The following is a 24,409-nucleotide window of genomic DNA, read 5'->3' as shown; positions in this document are numbered from 1 at the left end:
GGCCACATAGCAGCAGTGAGTGGTGTCAGAGGAAAACAGCCTTTGTACAATAGGCTACCTTCCCACTAAGGCAAAACCATGACTTCGGATCTATGCCTCTCCATCCTCTATCCAGCCAAGAAGAGGCATCATCACATTCAAGATAATGGGTCAGCAAAGCAAAACTTATTTACTGGGGTGCAGAGCAAGGCCAGTCAGGATAGGCGTGGCCTAGGAAAAGAGGAAATAGTTCCAAGGCTGGATCAGAGAGGCCTAGAGGGCCATATATGCATCTGAGGTTTCCCACTGCTGCTCTAAGGTTCCTAGTTCAAGGATCCCTGAAACTGTGCCTCACCATTCTTACTTTTTGCGCTACCTTGAAAACCCTCCTCCCCACTGTCTTCTGTTGCTAAAACACAGCAGACATGGCTTTATTGGTGTGCGGCTACTGGAAAACAAGGTTGCAACATTATGATCCACATGTTGATCTACCACAAGGCCACTTAAAATTAAGTGCAGAAAGCACTACTGATTTATTACATGATGCTTCATCTGCAGTGTGTGCAGTTCAGGACAGATCCAGAGGTGTTGCTCTCAATGAAGAAAAATTTGGGTGGTTGTTGGCCTACCTATCTGAAAGGTCAGTTTTCATCCACAGATCCCAAGCAATTCTCAATGCTTAAATGGAAATAATGTTTTCCAAAAGTAGTTTAGGCTTTGGCCTCTTTTACTATTTCAAAAGAGCCTGAAGTGCTCTTCTAAAAGTTATTATTAATATACTTTTACTGTACATAGCAAATGTTCTCTCATTTGTCCTCAAAACAGTTCTGACGTAAGCTACTATTCTCCTTTTACAAATGGAGGATGAAGGCTAAGAAAGTGATGTTCCTAAGGTACAGGATGAGTGGTCATGTTGAACTCAAGGCTCATGGATCCAAGCCTACAACACTATCCACAGGTCTACGTGGCTTTTGGTAAACAATGCATGGCTCATTTCTCTGCCCACAAGCATATTTCAACAACTTTAAACTAGGTCAGGCACTACATTTAGAATGGACTGGTTCACTTGCTGCAAGAGGGATGAGAATTCCAAGAGACCACCAGTGTGATCCCATGGGTAACTTGTGGGATATGAAGAGCTGGGTTTGTCTCCTAGCTTAGCAATGAACTCACTGGCTAGCTTTGAGGAAGTCCCACACTATCAGTCACAACCTGTGCATCTGCACAGGCAAGATTCAAACCAGGAGCCTTATGGCTCAGGCACCAGCTCCCTGCAGCATCAAAGCACTGGGAGGTGAGAATGGGCAGGGCAAGCCAGCTAGGAGTTTGCTATAGCAGCCCATATTCCTCAGGGCTTGGGGAAACCCGGTGGCCCTTGGAGAGCATAAGAAGCTCCCAGTGATTGATGCTGAACCTCTGAGTTATGGCCCTTCTGATGCTACTACAGGATATCAAGTCCTGCTAGCCTCATTGTGGATAACTTGTCCCTAGAGGAGGCCACTGTGTCCTTCCACTGCACGTCCAGACTTCTTGTACCTAACCTGCTTTCTTCCACATTATCTGTCACTGACCTGTCCTCTGCCGCCTCCATTCAGTCTGCCTGCCCAAAAACTCAGCGCATGCGCACTCTCTTTTCCTGCCTCTGTTCCAAAGTTGCACAATGGTTATGGGAGTCATGACAAATTGATGTGGGGGAGGGGGGACAGACAGACGACGGAGCTGATAACTGGAAGGCACACTTTACAAAACAGCCTCTTCAGATAATGAACAACATGGGGCCCGTTCAAGTGCAATTGAGTACAGTATGTCCATAGTGGCTTCCTCTAACTGTACAATACCAAATAACAAACATACACCAAAACGAAAGGCATACTACATCCAAAGCCCTCAAAGCACCTTGCCTATAGAAGCCAAGAGCCATTACGGTCACTTTTTGGATGGGGAAGTGACAACAAGTTTGCACATGCACATTCATAATGCAACAAGTGCAACATCAAAGGGAGACCAGCATGTGTGGAACAGCCATCTGATAAACAGTTAAATTATCACAGACAGAGCTTTGAAGTCACTGCAGACGCAATGCTTTTCAACGCAGGTGATTCACATGTTCAGCTGTGAGACTTCAAGCAACAAATCACTTGGTGAGGAGGCAGCTAGAATGCCCACGATTCTGTCAGTTGGTTTTAAAGCAGAGAGACCCTGTGGCCTTAATCCTAAAATACAACGGGTCAGCTCACGCAAAGGTCCATTGACTGCCCACCGGCAGGTATAAAGACTCAGAAGCAGGCCCTAGGCTGCTGGACCAGTTTTTAGAAATATACAGCTTCCAGCAAATCAGAGCCTGGTTATTTTAATGAATTCTGCTGCTTTCACACAGTTATGAGTCCAATGGGATTGGATTTGTTTGTTTTTTAATTGTTGTTTCTCTTTTGCAACAAGAAATAAACAGGAATAAAACCCACCCACATTTCCGCATTTCAAATCAAAGAAGGTACATCAAATGACTTCTGTGTGTCATTATGAGCAGTGGCTGAGATTCTAGTTTTTCCCTTCCCTATCCACAAGTGATACAAGTTTATATTATCCTCTCCTACTCTGAAGATCTGCAATATTTGGGCATTTCTTTATTGAAGCACAAGGCTGCTGTAATAAAGTGAGTTGCACCAGGCAGAGCTTTATGGAGTTTCCCAATCTGGATTCACTTGGGAGATGCTGCAACCCTCGCGACTGAAATGCAGAAGTGGACCTGGGGCTGGAAGAAGCAAGGAGGCCAGGAATGTCAGAGCAAGCAGAAAGGACAGTCAGGTATAGAAGTGCATTGAGTGAACCAGAGGGAGATGAGCTGGAGAACAGCAAAGGTTTGCACAGCAACACACACATACTGACAGATTGATACACAGCCTTACAGACTTTTCATATCTCAAAATTTCCCTTTCTCCCCACAACTCCTTATCCTTCTCACTATATGAAGTACACCTAGCTATTTTGCAAACCACAGAAACTACTGCGGCCTTTGTTACACAAGTGCTTTGGGGCTGTGTGTCCGGATTGCGGATTGCTGCCTGCTTTTGCTGCCTGCTTCTCCAGATGCACAATTTCACACTCAGCGGAAGTGTGGAAAGATGTGCTGGAGAAAAGAATCATAGGACTGCCTGAGATTTTAAGGAACGCAGTTCCTTTGGGCTGTGTCACCTGGGTTGACTTTGCAAATCATCACACTATGCCCTTTGAACTAAAGGCAAAGAGACTGACACAGGCCTCCATGGCTGCAAGCATGCCCAACAGCTGATAAATCTTTCAAATGGAAGCACCCCAGCCTTTCTGCACACAGCTGCTGTACCAATAATATTTACCTCTCACTCTCAGTAGTTCTGAGCCAATGTTGGCAGGGGCACTTGCTGGACTTGACTGCTTCACCTGGCTTTTGGGGAGCATGGTCAAACCAGCAGAAAGTGGAGTCCTCATCATTTGCCATGCATTTATCCTGTTTTATATGTATCTATGTCACATATATTTGTGGTGGTAAATCATTGTTATGCACCTGAAGCAATGAAACAGTATAGGAAAGAACTCTCAAGGAATGAAATATATAGAAATAATTCGGCAGTGGTGAGAAATCCCCTACTAGGGGATAAACAGTATGTATCATGGAGATGGAGGACCTGCGGCCCTCAGATGTTGCTTGACTACAAGTCCCACCATGCATTGCTCATTGTCAACACTAACTGGGGCAGATGGGAGGTGGGGAGTCCAGCAACAACTGGAGGACTACAGGTCCCCTATCCCTGCATGGGGTTCATGGTGGCAAGTGCGGCAATGTTCAGAGTGCTGAACTAAGGAGACCCAAATTCAGATCCCAGACTAATCTGCTTAAAAAACAGGATAACCCCCATGTATTTCACCCAGAGTTCCTTGAAGAAAGTGTAGGGATGAAAGAAAGCTGTGGCAACACTGGAGTGGATTTCTACATGCATGAGCCTTTCCTTTTTACATCTTGGCTGGATTGAGTAGAAAACATAAAACGTTTGTGCCCCAGTTCAGTCTCCTGTATCCATCAACTCAGACAACATAATATGGGGAGATCCAGCAACTCCCCCAGGATAAACATGGATGCATGGGACCAAGTCAGACCACTGGACCATCTAGCTCAGGGTTCCCACACAGATTGGCATTGACTCTCCAGGATTTCAGACAGGGGGTCTTTCTCATCTCTACCTGGAGATGCTGAGGAATGAACACGGGGCCTTCTGCATGCTCTGACACTGAGCTCTGGCCCTTTCCCACAAACCCATAGCATATGCAGCATCCTCTAGTGCTCTTGCCACCGTCACCACAGTGAAGTTGCAACTAAAGTTGCAAAGCTTGAAATAAAAATTATATAGAAAAGCAAGGGAGGCCACTCCTAAGCACTTCCAGACATACAGTATTCACCTTTCACCCACAGAATTAGCCATCAACGCCCCTTCCCACTGTTGCACATAGAGGTTGTGCTTTTGAACCATACGGAGAGGCAGGTGCCAGGTCTGCTCTGCATGTTGAGCTTGCAAGTGCCCAGGCACATGCTTTCTAGTGAGATGCCTGGGAAACCTGCTTTCCCCATTCTTTGCAGAAACAACAGGACACACTCACAAATGCCAGCCACAGCTGGATAACTACTGCCCCCTTTGTAAAGCGGGGTAATGTGACATTTCTTCCAAAGCTAGTCAGGCGCACAAGGATGCGTGTCCATGTGTCACTGGTATGAGGATGCACCTGCACCCTCCCCTGCAAGAAGATGGTGACCTTCTAGAAGGCTTGTCTAGACTGAAAGGGAACATCTCCCTTGCAGCCCACCCACCCCATTTCAGCCAACAGAGAATGATATGCCATTAATACCGTGATATTTTGCAGCTTCACAACCCACTTTAGCTTGTTGGAATGTGTGCAGAGAATCTATCAAGGCAGAGATCCATCCAAGATCCCACACACATATGAAATGACCTATAAGGCTTCTCCCACCAGTTCCACCACCCCATGGGTAAGTAATTTTGAAAAAGTTGCTTTGGGAGAATTGAAAGCATCACATCCAAAACAAGATGAGAGGGGAGGAAGTCAAGAGTTTGGTGAGCCCTCCCTTCTCAATTGCTAAGAAGAAAACAAACCATTAATTACCATCCTGGTTTTTGGAGAGATCAGCAAGCTTGCTATATGAAACAGGGGAACTAATACCAACTATCACTGGAGAGTGGCTGGAGAGAGAAAACCAAAGCCCTAAACAGAACCAGACAACACCTCTCTCATCAATCTTTTTCCGCCTGGAAGGAAAACCAGTGTGAGCTGGGGGTTCCTTTTTGTTGTTTTTCATTTTCTAGGCAATGACTGTTATTGAAATCATCCCCCTTCCCTGCCATCCCCCAAACCTCCAGCTACTTCTCATCCGACTGTTGCCTGTGTCCATGAAACAAACTGAATCCACTTGAGTGTTGCAAAACGATACAAAAGCAAGGAGGTGGGGGGAGAGGAGAGGAGAGAGGTGGGAGGAAGAGACTGCTAAACATTTGCCAGTATACATAATTCCCCCCCCCCTTTTTTTATAAGCTCTCCCTCTTGGAAACAGCTTTCCCACATGCTCCAAATAATGAGAATAATTAATCATTTGTTGCATTATAAAGTGTTTTCCAACTGCTATCCTCTCCAGAGCACTTTGGGCTACTGCACAGACAATTGCCAGGAAATAACAACCACTGTAGGATTACTCCCCAAAAAACCAATTAAACAACAACATTGTGAAGAGATCCCAGGGCTTTTAAGCACAGAGTCAAATTAAGGGGTAGGAGCAGCTTTTGCAATGAGATGGTTTAGCCAAAAGTTAAATAGAAAGAGGAAAGCCTAGTCCAGGAAGGGGAAATTTCTGAGCCCTCCCCATTCCTTTCCACCCCCACAGAACAATAAGGATCCCATGTCAGATATCATATGTCCTTCATACCTGCTATGTCATATTTAGAGACATACGAGAACACACATAAAGGGAACATGTTATTGGTCCTACGCACACAGATCTTTTCCTGGAACAATTTTGCAGATATATCACTAGTTACATGCCCTGCACACTGGATCACCACCCCACCTTCCCCATAGAAATGATGATCACTTATGGGATAAACAGAAGCAGCGGGAGCCCCACAGAGAGGCTTGGTCTGTTTTTTAAAGGTTATTATTTCTACTGTTCGAGGAGGAAACAGGTGCGGAAGTGAAACGCTTATGGGGAGAGGATTCCAAAGGGTCGCCTCCAACATTAGTCAGGCTAGACCCTCTGAAATGAACGGGCATGCCTAACTTGGGTCCCTTCATTGCATTTCGATGGGTCTACTCTAAGTACAACTTAGTTGGCCACAGCCCCCAAGTCCCCTGTTTTTGTCTAATTAAAAAGAAAAGAGCAAACAAACAAACAAACAAACAAACAAAAGCCATCCAGGCAATAGGTTAGCCAGGTGTGTTCTGGTCACCTACCTTTGCATGGAAGAGAAATATCCGAGGAGGAAGGGGTGGGGGGAGTCCAGGTCCAGAGAAGTTTGAAAAAGAAGGTAGTTTGACAAAATTCCCAGCCGGGGGGAGGAAAGAAAAAAGACACCCCACACACGCGCGCACATCTACAACGGGGCTCCCCCCCAAAAAAGAAGACGATGAGGATCAGCTGAGCGCCGGGGAGTGGAGAGTATGCAGTTGCGTTAGATCCATAGCTGGAAGCGGCGGCGAGGGCTGGGAGGCAGGAGAAGGTTTAAAGGGGAAATACATGGTAAAAAAAAACGTGCCTCCGATTCAGGCTGGAGTCCGAAGGTTGGGAGCCTGAGCTGGAACTCTTGGCGCGCGCGCCCTTGCGCGTCGGGGTGGGAAAGGGGGCTGGATGGAGAGGGGGGAAGGAGAGCGAGCGAGCGAGCGAGCTTCCCAGGAAAGAGCCAGGTGAGCGAGAGGAGGAGGGAGGGAGGGAAGGAGGAGAGGTGGAAGATGGCAGGGGAGAAGTTTGGTAGGGAAACCTGGAAGAGGAAGAGGAGAGGGTCGTCTGCCGTTGCTTTCTCTTTCTCCCGCGCTGTGCCTTATGCTAGGCTCGGCTCAGGCTTCGCAGAGTGGATGCACCGGGAAAGCAACCGAATCGCTGAACAGACAGAGAAAAATGCTGTCCTTACAGTGACACCAAATGTCTTTAGGGGAAACCTACAATTACTGGAAGGCAATTTTAGGGGAGAAAGGAAGGGGTGAAGCTCGCTCGCTCTCCCCATCCCCAACACACACACACAATTCTGCCCCAGCTCTCCGCTGTTGGGCTCAAGATGACTGGTTAACAGGCACACACACACACACTATGCGTCTTCATTTCCAGTTTTTCATCTGAGAAAGACTTCAGGTTTCTCCCTACAGGTTGGGAGATTGTGAATTTACCCCCTTTTCAGAGAGATGGAAGGTACTTCCAGAGGGGAACTTGGTGCTATAAACGCGTGGGCTGCCAAATGGGTCACTGATTGGCAACAGGTTTTTGTTGTTAATTGGATTTTCCCTGGATATAATCTGGATTAAAATTGGGGGAAATGTGGGCTGGTGTTTGGACGATAATGACGTATGGATGCTGCAAAACAAACAAACAAAAACCACTTGTATACATGTGGTGCACTGATCCCACAATAAACACATGTCTGGAGGCTCCTAGAACAAAACTGCTGCTTCTTGGATTGCCAACAAGTCATTTCCAAGCAAGGGTCATACTGAAAACGATTCACCAAAAATATGTTGTAATGTAGGTGTGGAGGGCAGGCTACATGTTTGGTTACAGGGAGTTTGGGACTACAGTGGTACCTCGGGTTACATACGCTTCAGGTTACATACGCTTCAGGTTACAGACTCTGCTAATCCAGAAATAGTGCTTCAGGTTAAGAACTTTGCTTCAGGATGAGAACAGAAATCGTGCTCTGGTGGCACAGCGGCAGCAGGAGGCCCCATTAGCTAAAGTGGTGCTTCAGGTTAAGAACAGTTTCAGGTTAAGAACAGACCTCCAGAACAAATTAAGTACCTAACCCGAGGTACCACTGTACACTCCTAAATTAGGATTATGGCACATTATAGATAGGCAAATATGCCAATTTTTGTTTTCCTCAGTTTCTCAGTTTCCAAACGTAAATTCACTTTTCAACAGTTCCACATCAGTTTGCAAATTTTTTTAAAAAGCACATGAAAATTAATCAGCATTTTTGTATGACTTTCTAACATACACACGTTTGCATGTGACTCTGTCTAACATATGCAAAACAACTTTCCCTAACAGAGTGCATTTAATATGTGATTTTCACTAATATGCACATTTTTATGCTCTCTGTGTACCCCAGTATATGCATCTGTGTACACATTACTTGGCATTGCAAAATTAAGAGAAGTGCACATTTTGAAGGATGGCTGTGTCTCAGTTTACATATTGTTTCAGAAAGTGTGAATTGGGTAGCTTTGGTTTTAACTTCAAACAGAATCAAATTCCTACCCCATCTCTCTGCACGCTGGCACTTAACAAGTCATTCCATCAGAACCTTCCAAAGGGAAGTGGGTGGAGGCACTACTTCATAAGTTGGTACAAAAACATACTCTGACTTCTTCCACACTTATCTAAACAGTTTGAAAAGGTGCATAAGCCCTACTGATGTGTTCAGAGTAAATGTATCTGGGCTTAAAGTGGCCTACTGCCCTGACTACATTCAAACATATTTGTCAATCTCATGTGGGTACCCATTTGGACATTTAGAGGACTTACATTGAAATTATTATTATTATTTTATTATTTATACCCTGCCTATCTGGCTGGGTTTTCCCAGTCACTCTGGGCAGCTCCCAGCAGAATAGTAAAAACACTTAAACTAAATACTGTATATAAGATCCATGTACTGACAGTCACTGTATTCACAATATGAAATGATGGTGAGTTGCTATTATTAGTATTTTAGTATACTTTATTAGTATACTTTTTCTCTTTATTTCCCCCACTTCTTATTTTTACATTCTCTTTTTTCTTTTCCTCATAAAAGAAAAGAAAATTTGCTTTAAAATAGTAATTTTTTATATATAAAAAGTGGGAAGCTGCAGGCATGCCAGCCCCACCACCAACATCCCTGTATGCACTTCAGACTGGTTCACGTTCAGCGGGAAGATCTGAAGAGGGATTCTAAGCACATTTAGGCGAACTTTGGGCACATCCAGGTGTGAGTTTATTGTAGAATTGGTGTTGTTGTGTTTATTATATTTATTTACAGCATTTTGATACCACTTAATATATAAAAACTATATCAAAGCGGTGTAATAACAGACAGCTTAAATAACAAACATTACAAAAATACACACTTAACACTCTTCATACCCTTTTCCAGGCACAATAGGTTTGGTGAGTTTCCCAGGAGGCCCCAAAGATGGAAAAAAGGACACCCCTCTACTCATAGTTTTTTCCCCAGTCTCTTCCTCTTCTTCTCCAGCTGCTTCACTGTTCCATGCCTGTATTATAATGTAGCAACTATTATCAGTCAAACCACTTTATTGTAGAATGGGCATCCACACCACACTATCAAAATGAAAGTCCACACTCTTTATGCATGTAATCAGGACTTAACATGGACCACACAAAAATTATTCATTGCTAGTGTAGAAGTTCCTTAGCACATTTGGGTGGTGGTTTCTTCAATCACATCCCCTGCTTCTGTTTGCTTTTCACCTGAACACAGTCTAGCGACATAGAAAGATGTATAGTTTTCCCAATTAGGCTGCACCACAGTTTTGGATAAAGGCATCTTTCCTAATAATCCCTAGCCTTGGGCTGGATACCCATCATTCTCTGTCCACTCATGCAAAGTCTCTTGCACTAAAGGATGAGTGAGTTTTAATGTTGTGCAAAAAAGGAATCCAAAGCAACAGTTGTGCTAGTGGAAACTCATTGCGCAACAGATCGCACAGTTTTATCTCTGACAAAGAAGGTACTTTTGGCAGGCAACGGAAGATTTTCTGTTTCCATGTGTACCATGTGGCATGATTCATTTTCTTGAGTCTTGCTTAGCTTATCTGCAACTAAGTTGGCATGTTGAGAATGTGGATTGAGTGGATCCATGCAGAGCTTGGCACGGTGGTGGTGGTGCTTCGCTGTGCTCTCAGTTTGCAGCTCAATCCAGATTTGTCGCATCACCATTGACCTACTTTTTGCTAGGTTTGCAGCATGGAGCATGTGACATAACTCACTTTTTTGAGCTTTACTACTCTTAGCAACCAATTTGGCATGTTGGGAATGTGGGTTGAGAGGATCCATGCAGGGCTTGGCACATCATACAGTGGTTCGACTTCATTGTGCTCCCGGGTTTGCAGCTTATTCCGCATTTACTGCACCTCTGTTGACCTACATTCAATAGATTTGTGCTAACGCACTATTCTTGTAAGTTTAGATGAGAATATAAATGAAGCAGATTCTCGGTGTGCCAAATGTGGGTATGTGAAGGGGCTCTTATTCCTTCACCTGAAAGCATCTCTAGCATGCTGCATCTTTCATGCTCTGGTTTTCTGTTTATATATGAATGATGTAGGCTGTGTACACACTAAGCTTTTTGTGGCACAAAAATGGAGCTTTCTCGGTCTGGAGTTTGTGCTCATCCTCAGCATGCTGATTGCAACTAGAGTGAGTCTAGATCCTGTCATCCACAAGGGTGAGCATGGAAACTTGATACATGGTTAAAAACCCTCCCCTTGATGAGGTTATCCATGCCTTTTCCTCTCTGCACATGCCCCAAGTGAAGAAGGAAGTAGTGATTGAAACACTGGTATGTGTCTGCCCACAAAATCATTGGGCAGGTGTGGACACACCCACTCATTGCCAGGACTACCCACATCTGTTTTCATCTGTTTTCCAAGTGGACAAACTGCAGGGTAATGTAGAATCGCTTTGCAATGAGCTTTTATTTTTCAAATGAAACTGGTTTCTCAAGAAGCACTTTTCAGGAGCAAAAAGTATGCAATAGATTGTAATTGTGTGTGGACTACATGGGGAGGTGGGGGGTGGAAAATATTTGAGTCTCTATTGATTCTAAAACAAAACATTTTGTGGATGCAGTCACAGTCTGTTGAGGTGTGTGTACCCAGTCCAGTAAAGACCAGACTAAGCAGCCTTCACTTTCCTCCCAGCTCTGCAGCAAGTCTAATGGGAGTTCTACTGTCCCTCCATCAAAATCATCGGGCCAATGACTTCCTACTAGGTTCAAATCATTGCTACTCTATTAAAGTAAATTGACCAGAACCACAAATAGTCAAAAATCATTTTAGCTCTAATGCAGTCAACATGCCCTTGAGAACTACAGGGTCAATTATCTCTACCAAAAAGCAAGCAGTCTTGCCCCCTTTTCAAACCAGATGTTCAGAACAGTGCAGGAGGAAATCAATGCCTTTTATGTTTCTTTTCTGCCATAAAAGATCTTTCTATATATAGTTATTTCAGGCTTCCTCAGCCTCAGCCCTCCAGATGTTTTGAAACCACAATTCCCATCATCCCTGACCACTGGTCCTGCTAGCTAGGGATCATGAGAGTTGTAGGCCAAAAACATCTGGAGGGCCGAGGTTGAGGAAGCCCGAGTTATTTTCTTCCTTCAAAGATTTTGTGGAGGCAGATAGATTAGGCAATGTGTAACATGGAACGGCATTAACTATTTTTCATTCAAGCACACACTAAATTGGGTCTGACTTTAAGCTTCTCCACTGTCAGGCATCTTTTTAGTGGCCACAGATATGAGCACCATCAGTTAGAATGATGCATGCAGATGAAGCCCTTTCTCTCCTTCCCTCCCAGTTATCTTTCCCTAGTGATTTAGAACGGTGTGGAGATCGAGAGACAGACACCCAGTTGCAAGGTAACCCCAGCTCTCTGGTTTTCCATAACAGTTTGCAATACCTCAGGGGGCATATTAAGTCCATAATATTTTCCCTGTGATCCAGTTTGTCCTTGCAACTGTTTCTGCTTCCACCTCACATCAGGTTCCCAGTGGTGCATCCTGTGATGTTGATCAAGGGTAGGTGTAGTAGCCTCTGAAATGCATTTTAAACAATGCTTTAAAATATGAGATTTGAGCATGGCAGTGCAAGAGAGAATAAAGATCAATGATCTCAATCAATTGTAGAACTGGGCAGTTCTTGCAAGGAGAAATGTAAAATATGAAATGTATAAAATGTAAAGTATTACACACAGAAAAGAAGTGTCAAATATAGTGTAAGATTGAGAGTACTTAGTTAACAAGTTAGTAGCATCAGTTGCAGTAAAATATTCTGGGATTGTAATAGATAATAGGCTAAGCACTTGCCTTTGTAGCGGAGTGACACAATGTGGAGTTAGACATGATCAGTGAGGTGGCCAAATGCACTGATATAACCAAACTGATGTGGGTGAGAAGAATAAAACGGGATTGTGAGGAGCTCCAAAAGGATCTCTCCAAACTGAGTGAGTGGGCATTAAAATGCACAAATGTGACTCAATGGTTTGGTTTGCACAAAACAAACTATAGCTTGCAGTCGGATGTCTCCCTACATCAAACCCTTTCCACCCTCATTTAAGCATATCAATTGTTTTATAAAAAATTTATTGCTGTATTTTTGTCTGCTCAAAGCAGCGTACAAGAATATGAACAACAAATTAGTTTTTAAAACTTAAAAATATTTATCAAATCCAAAAACAGATTACTACCCCACATGAAACTTTGAGGTGGGAGAGTCTCCACAGGAGGACTTGATGCATATTTGAACTGATTTTTCTTGTTCCTCTTTGCTGAGTTTGTATGCCTCTCTCAATATCCTCCCCTCTCGCCAGTGAACTTTTGATCTGGAGTGCAAGGTTCATAGTGAAAGGCTTGCAGTTGATCATCTCCCTAAAGGAAACACTTAAGAAGAGCCTATTGGATCAGAGCAGTGGCCCATTTAGTCCAGAATCCTTTTCTCACAGTGGCCAACCAAATGTCTACGGGAAGTCCAAAAGCAGGACCTGAGTGCAACAGCATCTCCTCACTTGTAATCCCCAGCAACTGGTATATAGAGGTGCTTCTGAAAATGGTGGTAGAACATAGCAATCATGGTTGGCATCCATTGATATCCTTATCCTCCATGAATTTGTCTATTCCTCTTTTAAAATCATCCAAGTTGGCGGACGTCACTACCTCTTGTGGGAGCAAATGCCATAGTTTAAGCATGTGTGAGGAAGTATGTCCTTTGGTCTGTCCTTGAAGCATCCAACATTCATGTTCATTAATAAACCCTGGTTCTAGTATTATGAGGGAAACTTCTTCCAAGCCACTTTCTCCACACAACACACAATTTTATACACCTCTATCATGTCCTGCTTTACTCACCCCCCCAAAAAAAAACCCCTCAAGGTGGTAAGGTCCCTCTGAAAAGACTGTATCACCACATCCGAACTGGTCCTCTGTGTTCCTTGTTACCAAGCTGCACAGCTCTATTCCCCCCCCCCACTCTTGCTGTCTTTTTCCCCCCTCAGAGAGGACAGGCTGAGAAAGGAGGATTTCAATGCTATTGCACAAATGATAAATCAGAGCATTATGATTTCACGTGTCTACAGTACACCAACAAGCCTTTTCGGGGTGGAGGGGGGGGAGAGAAACGCAATTGAATTTATTCATGCATGAATATCAATGTGAGAAGGAGAAAGAGGGCAGTGAAGAGACTGAGATGTTGGGGACGGAAAGAGAGGAAAAGGAAGAGAGAGGGAAAAGTGGCGGGGAAAGAAAACAGGAGAGCTGAGAGAAGGAATATTAATAATAAAATGCTACGAGTAGAAAGAGGAACAAAAGGGTCCAACTGCATCTTCAAGGCATCTTCTATTGATCCAGACTGCCTGGCATTATTTTGAACTTAGACTCACAAACTCTTCATACCAATACAGGGAGAAATCTATGAGCGAGGGCTGCGGAGAACAGCCCAGCAGGCGAGAGAGAGAATGTCTTGATTCATTTTTCATACAGATGCTCATTTGTGAAATGTATTAAAAAAAAGTGGAACTCTTCTGAACTTGCTCAGATGGAAACTTGGTGTATAAGCCATATGGATTTCAGAAAGATTAGATAGATAGATATCCACACCATACATTTAAAGCAGATGCCTTCCCTCAAAGAATCCTGAGAACTATAGTTTGCTCATGTGCATTAAATGCACTTTAAATGTATGAGGTGGGTGTGAACAGAGAGAGAGTCTAAAAACACTCACTATTTAACTATTCACACTGATACAAAACACTTTGCTGTCTGAGGTAAAAAGAAGATGGCCTCCATCAGAGGCCATCCCACCCCAAGTCTCTTTAGTGAAGGAAACCAGACTGGCAGCTGAACCTTATCCCATTGTTCTAGGCACGTTTTGTAACAGGGAATTTCACAAACATGAGCAGTTTCTGAGTTCTGGGCACAGTACTGCACCTAAAATTTCAGATTAAAATTGCCACTGTTAATCAGAAGTAAATCCCAACCAAGTTCAATGGGGCTTCCTCCCAAGTAAAGTGTGCATGGATTGGGGGCCTGAAAATTTTTTAACCCAACATGTTTTGTTTACGTTGCCTTGTTTAATGTACTTTAATGTATGATGTGCTTTTAATCTGAAATATATTAGCCACTTCGTTATCATGGTTTAAGTAGTGCATGTTAAAGTTTTATCTACCTCAGACTCTCACAGTGATGCTTAAAATCAAAGCAAATTTTGGAGTGGGATTATTGAAGGACCCTTAAGTCTTATGTTTGTGAACTGTCATCATCTCTGCCATCAGTTGTATAGGACTTTAATATGTGTTGATTGTGGTGCCAAAAAGATATATTTACAGTGGTGCCTCGTAAGACGAAATTAATTTGTTCCGCGAGTTTTGTCGTATTGCGATTTTTTTCGTCTTGCGAAGCACGGTGTCGGGAAAGTTTTGGAAAAGCTTCAAAAATCACCAAGTCTTTAAAAACCTCAAAAAAGGCTACCACACCGCGTTCTATGAGTTGCTCCTCAAAGTCAAGTCGCAACTGTATTAACGGTGTTAAGAAAAAGGAAACAAACTTGCAAGACGTTGCCGTCTTGCGAAGCAAGACCATAGGGAAAATCGTCTTGCGAAGCAGCTCAAAAAACAAAAAACCCTTTCGTCTAGCGAGTTTTTTGTCTTGCGAAGCATTCGTCTTGCGAGGTACCACTGTATTTGAAGGAAAGGGGTATAGGAAGAATCCAGGGCTTGTCTGCAGAGTGGAAGGAAAGGAGGACCTTTTTCTGCCTCCCCACTTCCAGCCACTCTCTGAAGACTGGAGAAGCGACCCTCATAAGAATATTAGGGGGGCCGGCAGGGGAAGTTTGGCTTTGTTTTTTGCAGTCTTCAGATGAGGACAAGACCATGTGAAAAATGAACATAAGATCTCAGCTGCAGTTCATTCATTTTCAGCTTTGTATTCTTGTTATAAAAATATACACCTGGGCATTCTGTTGTTGCACCCATAACCTAGGTTTAAGGTGTGCCATTTAGCTCCTAGCTTCCATATCTCAGTTTCTAACACTGACCTTTTTTCAACACTGGCGACAGGAAAATATTCCCCACGACCCCGGAGGGCATCAAGCTACCTCTGAGGACACAGAGCAGGCTGGGGATGTGCACTTTGCCACCACTCCTCACCTACAAGTGTCTGCCGCCTGAAGCAGCCCCACTCACTTTGCCTCACATCAGCCGTCCCCAGTTGGGTGCCCTCCCTGTGTTGTTCAGCTACACCTCCCATCATCCCTAACCATTGGCCATGCTGGCTGGGGCTGAGGGATGTTGGAGCCCACAGCACCAAGAGGTTGGGGAAGGGGCTGCTCTATGGCTTCTGAAAGAAATAAAGAAAGTGCCTTCCTTTTCATCGCCTGAATCGATGATGCTCAGTGGTAAAGAAGGGGAAGCGGTACATTTTCAGTTCTAAAGAGCATTGGAGCCCTCCAGAAAAAGGACTTCAATGAGAGCAATTGGTTTTATTTAGAGGGGGCGAACTACTATCCATTGTGACTTCCCTGCAAACAGCTTTAGATAAAGGGGATGCCAGTAGGGGACAGGGAGAGAAAGAAGATTCTCACAGACAAGAAGCAGCTTTGGGTCAATGGCTGTCCCCAGGGCAAGTTGATGGGCAGGCGGGATGACGTCCTCTCTTCTTCTCCCACGCCTCTGCCCAATCTGCTTTGCAGCATTTAAAATGCATGAGTGCCCACATCCCAAAGGGAAAGACAGGCTTCCTGGTTTCCAGCTGTTCCGCCACAGCCAATGTTTGAATTTAAAGGGTTTGTCTTACAAAAACTTGACCTGTTCACACCTCGCCTTCATCCCTACAGCCGTACCACAACCAGTGATTACCAAGGATGACTCCACTTTGATGCTATTGGTATGCATCGTGACAAACACCAACAAGTATTTTGGCACGTTTTCCTCTGTTGTTGTGGCCAAAGGCAGTGAACTTATACAAGCCTCCCAACAGATGTTTTTGCTCAGCTCTTCCTTGAAAACTACTATCATCATCATCATAATCAATAACATTTATATACTGCTTAATATGTGTCAGGAATGAGTTGCGAGTGCTAGCGGAGATAAGAGTTTGGGAATCCAGCCATATTTACAGAGATTTATTGGTTTCTTCAAAGTATTTACAAGAGTTCAAAGAACGACACCATCATGATGAGTCAGTTGCTTCGCTTGAAGTGTTTTTCTGTTTCTTCCCCCAGCAAACCCATTTCCGGAGTCCAACCCCACTCCTTCCTCTGCTACCTGAGTGGCTGGGCCCTGGAAATGGCTCCCCCCTCTCAGATTCATTGCCTCCTGGCTGCCCTTTGTCTCCTTCCTCGTCCGAGGAAGAGCAGCTGCTAATTAAAGGCACCGGATCTCTGTAAGTGCCCATTCTCTCCCTCTTCTCTGCCTCCAATTCCCTGACAATATGCAAAATTCCTAAGTGGTTTACATAAAAGCACAGTAAGATTTTTTTTTTAAAAGAAAGAAAAATGTATATAGAACATTGAAACCCCAAAATACAAAGGAATGCATCAGCAAAAAGAGTGGTGAGGAATCCTGACACATAAGTCTTTATGCAGCTAGACATACAACTATAAAGACATGAGCATGTAAACAATACTGTTCCTTTCCAAAAGCACTTGATCCAGCATCAGCCACTACTTGTGGCTTGCTTATATAATCAGCTGACTGGAGAGGACATGTTCAACCCGGTCTGATCTTATGCCATCAGAACCAACATATGTTTTTTAATATTCATGAAAATTTTAAACTTTAATATGGCAAAATTCATATAGTTAAGAAAACAAACAAAAAAGCATGTCTTTTACCAAGGTCTCTTATTAGCTTGCTTCTACTGCCTGGGGAATTTGCTCTATGCCTCAAACCTTTTCCGCAAGATCAGACCTTCTGCTTGCAGTTGGGTTAAGGACAGGGGGAAGTTTCTCATTTAAAGATGAACCTGTCAAATTCAGAATTTTTGAAACAATATGCAAAGCAAAATTCGCACATATCTGAATTTTGCAATGCAGTTTTCCAACAAGTACTTGCAAAAATGAATACATCAATGGAAAGTGTGAATATATTAATGGAAATAGCATGCAAAAAATGCATATTAGGGGAAATTGCATATGAAAACATGATTATTAGAAGATGTTCGCACTAAAACGCTAATGAATTCTCCTGGGGATCTTTTTTTATTTGTTTGTTAAAGAAAGCCCCTGCAATTTGCTGCAGTAATGTGAAGAACTAAATTTAAGATTAGAAAAACAAGAATCAGAGAGAACCAACACTGACAGATCCTTCCATCCCTAGGTTGGGCTCTACATGTTCTCTAACCAAATCCTCTCTCAGCTCCTTATATGCTTTACCATGAGAAGATGTCCCATCCGCAACTTATCCTCTGCAGCAGGATGGGCTGGGGAGGATGATAAGGGGCAAGAGGACCAAATGTCATCACCACCACAAGTCCTACCACATGGCTGGTGCTTCAGTACCACCTGCAGGACAACAGCTGGCAAATCACTTGGGCTGAGAGCTCCTGCCAGTCTTGGAAGGGTGGGGGAGTCCTTGCATTTCGCAGAGCTTTGTGCTGAACGTGGATGTGTAATAGCAGGACTGAAGCATAAGCGCCACAAATCCTCTGCCTGCTTGCTCTCTAAACAGAGGGAGCCAATGAGAGCCGGCATGTGTTTCTCAGCTTCCCACTACAAAAAGGGCATTAGGAAAGGCAGAGCTGGGGGGGGGGGAGAGGGAGAGAGAGAGAGAGAGAGAGAGAGAGAGAGAGAGAGAGAGAGAGAGACTGAGTGCATGAAGAGAGAGTGGGATCCAACGCAGATGGAAGTTGCCACAGCAGAAGAGGAGAAGAACTTCTCAATCTGTATATTTAGCTCAGTGAGATATATATACAGAAATCTACAGCCAACTCAGCCACTTCAACCCCCTCCCCGGCGGAGTGAGTCATCAGCTCTGAGATCTAAAGTTAGGCTCATGTCACAGCTTTATATTTTCGTGTTCTCTCTTCTCTCTTTTATTCTCTTGCTATTTTCAAGGGTGTGGGGCCTCGAGCCTGAATTTCTGGGAGGAAATAAATAAATAAAGAGCGCACTGCCAGTCGTGAGTGGGTGGTAGTGGCTGCATCACCTTCTTCCTCCTCTTGCTGGGTTTTGCACACAAGACAGGCTCCTCACATATCAAGGCAGGATACACCCTGACCTTCAACAGCTCCTCATCCGATGTTCATGCCAGCCGTGGCATGCACAATAGCGGTGACTCATAGGAGCTCGTGCTGGCGTGCGTAACTATGGCATTTATCGGAGGCCCGGATGGCTTCATCAGCGGGACTGATGAGACACAGCAGGTATCAAATCACCTGTTTGGGTTTCATGACAGCTCCCGTGCAAGATGCAGGGCTAAAAAGTATCATTTCTGCCGCCCCCACCCCTGCTGCCACTGTACCCATGGGAGAACCAACATAAGCCTATTGTTTAGAGTGGCACAGGGAGGCAGTGGCATGGCAAGGAGCTGAGGTTCAGCTTAAAGGGGATGTTATTATGGGGGAAGATAGTTTTGGTGCCTGGCACAGTGCCCATTTGGAAAGTGTGTGTCCTGCTCTGGGTTGTGTAGCGATGGTCATACATCTGAGAGAATTCAGAGAAGGCTTTTGAGAAGCTGAAGCTCATTTTGCAGGGAGATGGATGCACATTCACGTCCAACCTTTGTTCACAGGGATTGCCTCCAACTAAGCTTCCTGCCTTAGCTGTACCTGTATTGACTGCATCCCACACCATCCTGCCTGGTCCTGTCACTCTGTACTGCAAGTGTTAGCCATTGTGGAACCAGTGCAGCCAAGCCCAAGGGCATAGCCAGGATTTGGGAAGGGCAGGCCTTTTTGGGGGGAGGGGGCAGAGCATGAGTTAGCTATGAATTTTTATTGATCTTGATGTGGGGGGGCAGCTGCCCTTCCCTGCCCTCCCCACTTGGCTATGCCCATGGCCACACCATCTCCAGAACAGGAGTTACAGAAGAAGTATTCCAAAAATAAAGTACATGCAACCCCCTTTTCCCCACACAGAAACAGAAAAGCTACATTGCAAACTGCAGAGCTACATTTTGCTTCCTTCATTTCTGGTGTACAGCTCATCCCAAACCAAGATGTCTGTGATTTGGATGTGCTCTTGGGAATGAAAAGATCAAGCAAAGCAGAGATGTTGATGGACTACAGTTTCCATCATCCCTGGCCATTCTCCATGCTGGCTGGGGCTAATGGGAGTTGGTGTTTGGCAACTATCGGAGGGTCACAGGTTACCCAGCCCTGAGCTAGGAGATGGAAGCAGAAGAAAGAGTATCTGAGACATTGGGCAGTCCCACTGAGAAATACAGAAGGTGTGCACAAGTGAGATCTCTGGAACCGTGTTACCATCACCGGCACATGGAAATGGGAGGGGCTTCAAGGCACGCCAGGCTGCCCTCTGATCATTGGCTGCTCATCTGCTCCTTGGACATTAGATGGGAGACAGCAGGGGGACCAGAATCTGGAAGAGTGGTGAGCCTTTTGGGCAGAGATGATGAGCTTGTGGCCCTCCGGATATTATAAGACCACCACTCCCATAAGTGAAGTCTTCTCTTCTTGTTCAGATGGAAACTCAGTGTGTAACCCACATGGATTTGGGAAGGGGTGGGTGGGCGGAAGGCAGATATCCACACATTTGAAGCACATTACTTCTTCCAAAGAATCGTGAGAGCTGTAGTTTCCTAAGGGCACTGGAAAGTTTCCTAAGGGCACATGGAACTGTAGCTCCATGAGGGGTAAACTACAGTTCCCAAGATTCTTTGCCGCCACTCCACATATATCAGCGGCTGCCACCTGAAGCAGCTGCAGTCACACTGCCTAATGGTAGGTAATGTACCAGCCCTCCCCTATTCAATGCCCTCAGCTATACCTCCCATAATACCTGCTTGGTGGCCATATTGCTGGGGCTCATGAAAGCTGAAAGCCCCAAACATCTGGAGGGTCACATTTGCTCTAGGGAAATCTCCAGATGCACCTGTGCCTCTCTGTGTGTGTCAGAATCCAAATGATTAAGAGTTGAAGCTAACTAACCTTCTTGGGAAAGAAAGAAAGAAAGCGCCCCCTCGCCCAGCTTGTCCGGAGTTTTGGGCTGGGCTGCCATCAGTATGCTGATGACACCCAACTCTATCTGTTGATGGATGGCCATCCTGACTCGGCCCCAGACACACTGATCAGATGTTTGGAAGCTGTGGCTGGATGGTTACGTGGGAGCCGGTTGAAGTTAAATCCTTCGAAGACAGAGGTCCTTTGGCTGGGACGAGATGATATCGGATTGGGGGGGCAACTCCCATCTCTTGCGGGGGCGCAATTAGTGCCAGCACTGCCTGTTAAGAGTTTGGGTGTAATTTTTGACACCTCCCTTTCCATGGAGGCGCAGAGTGTAGCTATAACAAAGGCGGCATTTTTTCATCTCCGCCAAGCTAAGCAGTTGGCTCCTTACTTCTCTCACCCTGACCTAGCCACTGTGATCCACGCGACGGTCACCTCCAGACTGGATTATTGTAACTCGCTCTACGTGAGGCTGCCCTTAAGACTGACCCAGAAACTCCAGCGGGTGCAAAATGCCGCGGCAAGACTCCTTACGGGGTCCTCGCTGCGAGATCATATTCACCCAGTGCTATACCAACTGTACTGGCTCCCGGTGGGGTACAGGATCAGGTTTAAGGTGATGGTTTTAACCTTTAAAGCCCTATACGGCCTAGGACCCTCGTACCTACGGGACCGCCTCTCCTGGTATGCCCCACAGAGGAATTTATGGTCTTCAAACAAAAACATCTTGAAGGTCCCAGGCCACAGAGAGGTTAAGCTGGCCTCAACTAGAGCCAGGGCTTTTTCGGCTGTGGCTCCGATCTGGTGGAACGCTCTGTCACAAGAGACCAGGGCCCTGCGGGACTTGACATCTTTCCACAGGGCCTGCAAGACAGAGCTGTTCCACCAGGCCTTTGGCCAGGGCACAGCCTGACTCCCTCCTTTGGCAATCTTCACAGAAGTCTAGCCCAATGGTTGCCATTAATTTGATTTGAATTAATTTTATAATGAAATGATTTTAGAATGTTGTGTTATTTTATTGTTGTTAACAGCCCTGAGCCCGGCTTCGGTTGGGGAGGGTGGGATATAAATAAATTATTATTATTATTGAAAGAAAGCAGGCAGGCTTGGCAAGGGAGGCCATGAAGGAAGCAAGAGACACAGAGATACATAGCTCCCATGTGAAGAGATAAAAACTATTTACAGAAATATAAGCCTTAGAAGACAGAAACAACAAACAAAGCATGAAGCGGAGAAGGGAAGAGTAATGAGTGTGATAGTGTTCCAGTGGTAGGAATCGTCCAAGAGTGGAATTCAATTTAGTTCCTCAGTTCATTCTGCCAAGGCAGGCAGGCATGGAGGTGAGGAAAACGGCACTCCAGATTTCAAAAGTTTATCTAAAAATGGGGACAAGATGAGTTACTAGAACACACTGGTACAGTTGACTTTCAAAGTGAGCCTGTGATGCAATGCTGGAGTGGGGGCTTGATTGTTTGTCTCACAGTTCAGCAGTCTCAAAGCTATTGCATCTCCTTTCCGATTCCTCAAATGACTATTTCAAGGAAGCAAAACCCCAGCCACTGAGTCTCTGCTTCCTTGGCAACTTGGCCAAGATCCTTGATTACCACCGTCCTCCTTGACCATACTCTATCGTGCTCCACCAGGGCTATCCTGGGGGTTGGGAACCAAAACTGGGGTGGCCACTCTGGACGCTAAGCTTTTGGGAGACATTCCTGACACTGGTGGCCACAGCTGACAGCCCTTCAGCCCTACCCAACCCTCTGCCCCACACTCTCTACAATACTTGCAGCAGTGTTTCAAAATTAAAAGCAGTAAGGAGAAACAACTACAAAGATGGAAAAGAAACTACACACACACACACACACAGAGAGAGAGAGAGAGAGAGAGAGAGAGAGAGAGAGAGAGAGCGCGCTCTACTTCAATCTGGTATTCACTCCCCAATAGTTTATGAAGAAGACTCTCCCTTAGTCACATGGAACAATTCCTGCTCCAGGAGAAAGGACAAGCTATAACAAGATGTCAGAACATATTGACAGAAGGATGGGTGTTTGGAGAAGCTTCTCTGGTTACTGCAGCCAAATCAAGGAATTGTATTTGACTCTTAACACCTCGGCCAAACTTATTGTGCCAGGGATTTGATTCAATTTCAGGCTAACAAGTTCACTGTTATCGAAAAGGTTGCACTCAAAAACTCTAGAGCGATGTGGATTCTGTCCAAGTGCAGCTTTTGAGAACAAAGAATCCACGAGTCTGCCGGCTGCTAACTGGAACATCCTTCAGTGTATTTAATTTATTCAACTTCTGAAGAGTCTTCTATTGCGAGAAATATTCTTTTCTATTTTTCATTCATATAGGTAGATCTTTCTAAAGTGCAAACTGCAATTAGATATCTCGCTTTCAGTGAGAGATGCAGCTTGAGAGCCTTTCGAAACATATTCAGTCATGGCCAGATCACAGAAAGAAAGAAAGAAAATAGCCTCTATCCTTGTACTTCTTAAGTAGGATAGTTGGAGGCTCTGTTCACCCTTTGAACAGAAATATCTAGGCCTGTGCTTCCGTTCCCTCCTTAGAGATTATTTATTTGCTCATGATAGGCCCACAATGGCACCCTTGGAAGTGGTGGTTTTTTGCAAGTGTATTCCACAATACATATAGAATAATAGTGGTGGATTTACAGTGGACCATCCACACATCATTCTGCTTTATTAGTTATTCTGCCATGCTTCCTCACTATTATCATATCATTGTCATCAGAACAATTCTAGTATGGAAAGTTACAGGATTTCTGCAGGAAACAAAGCAATATATCCACCCTGAAACTTTTGCAAGCACAAACAGTATTGAAAGTGGGATCACATCCACCTAAACAGCTCCGATGCATAGTGTGTGGTGCTAGTAATGCCAAGGTTGCAGGTTTGATCCCCGTATGGGACAGTTGCATGTTCCCACATCACAGACTAGATGATCCTCCAGGTCCCTTCCAACTCTACAATTCTATAACTGCTGTGATACCATTAGGAGTACAAATCCTCATGAATGCATAACAGAAAAAAGGATGTCTGGAGGACAGGTGTCACAGGTGTGGATGTGTACACAGACTGGGGAAAGGCCCCAGCAACAACAGCTTCTATTGCTGATTCTTACTCCAGCTTGATACAAGAAGCTTCTAAAGCAGAAGAAGCTGGACATCACAGCTATTGAATGAATGGGGAGCAAGGCTAAGTTCAGAGAACCAGACCAGCCTGGAACAAACTACGAATTGCGCTAAATGCATAATTGCATTTAATGTATCTGGGTGTTTCTTTTCAAAAATCAGTCAGCTGCAGACAGAAGCAAAGAGGGTTGTAGCTGTGGGGCAAAAGGAGGGGAATTAACCCTTTCCCTCTGTACTCATTTCAATCCAGGTGAAAATCATTCCCTGGTAGCCATTATTTCCGCTGGGAGGGAGGCTGCTATTTGCACCAAGAACAAGCTTCCCAACCAGGAATTAGCAGCAGGGTAGAGGAGGGTTGCTAATTTTCTCTGGAAACACAGCACAGTTGAAACGGATTATTTCCCCAAACCACAGTCTCCATTCAGGATTGTCTCCACCCCGTGACCGCTATTTAAAAGCAGACATTCCATTTGCCCAGCAGCAAAAGTCATGGAAGAGGTTTGCGTTCCATCACTGGCCACATTCGGTCCACAACACCACTCCAAGCAGAAAACAGCTGGGAGGGAGGGAAGGTGGCCTCACTAGCTATTGTCAAAGCAGCCCAATGTATTTTGCCCAATGGTTGTTTAAAATG

At 44.8% G+C, this 24,409-nt stretch overlaps 1 protein-coding gene across 6 annotated transcripts in view; it reads right to left on the bottom strand.

Annotated features, from left to right (window-relative positions):
• CACNA1I (calcium voltage-gated channel subunit alpha1 I) overlaps positions 1-24,409 on the bottom strand; it is a 396,955-nt gene that overhangs the window by 308,568 nt on the left and 63,978 nt on the right. For 2 of the 6 annotated variants that reach the window (XM_081210859.1, XM_081210858.1), the window contains exon 1: positions 6,469-7,268. The exons of 2 other annotated variants lie outside the window; for them this stretch is intronic. The gene's annotated coding sequence lies outside the window, so the exon portion shown is untranslated. Of the gene's footprint in view, positions 1-6,468; positions 7,271-24,409 lie in introns of those variants that run through there. 2 more of the 6 variants (XM_081210857.1, XM_081210854.1) reach the window with 2 other exon arrangements.

The sequence above is a fragment of the Podarcis bocagei genome, assembly GCF_964188305.1.
Source record: "Podarcis bocagei genome assembly, chromosome: 10".
Lineage (NCBI taxonomy): Eukaryota > Metazoa > Chordata > Lepidosauria > Squamata > Lacertidae > Podarcis > Podarcis bocagei.
Note: the sequence above shows the minus strand (reverse complement) of the source record. Positions and strands in the feature narration are given on the sequence as shown.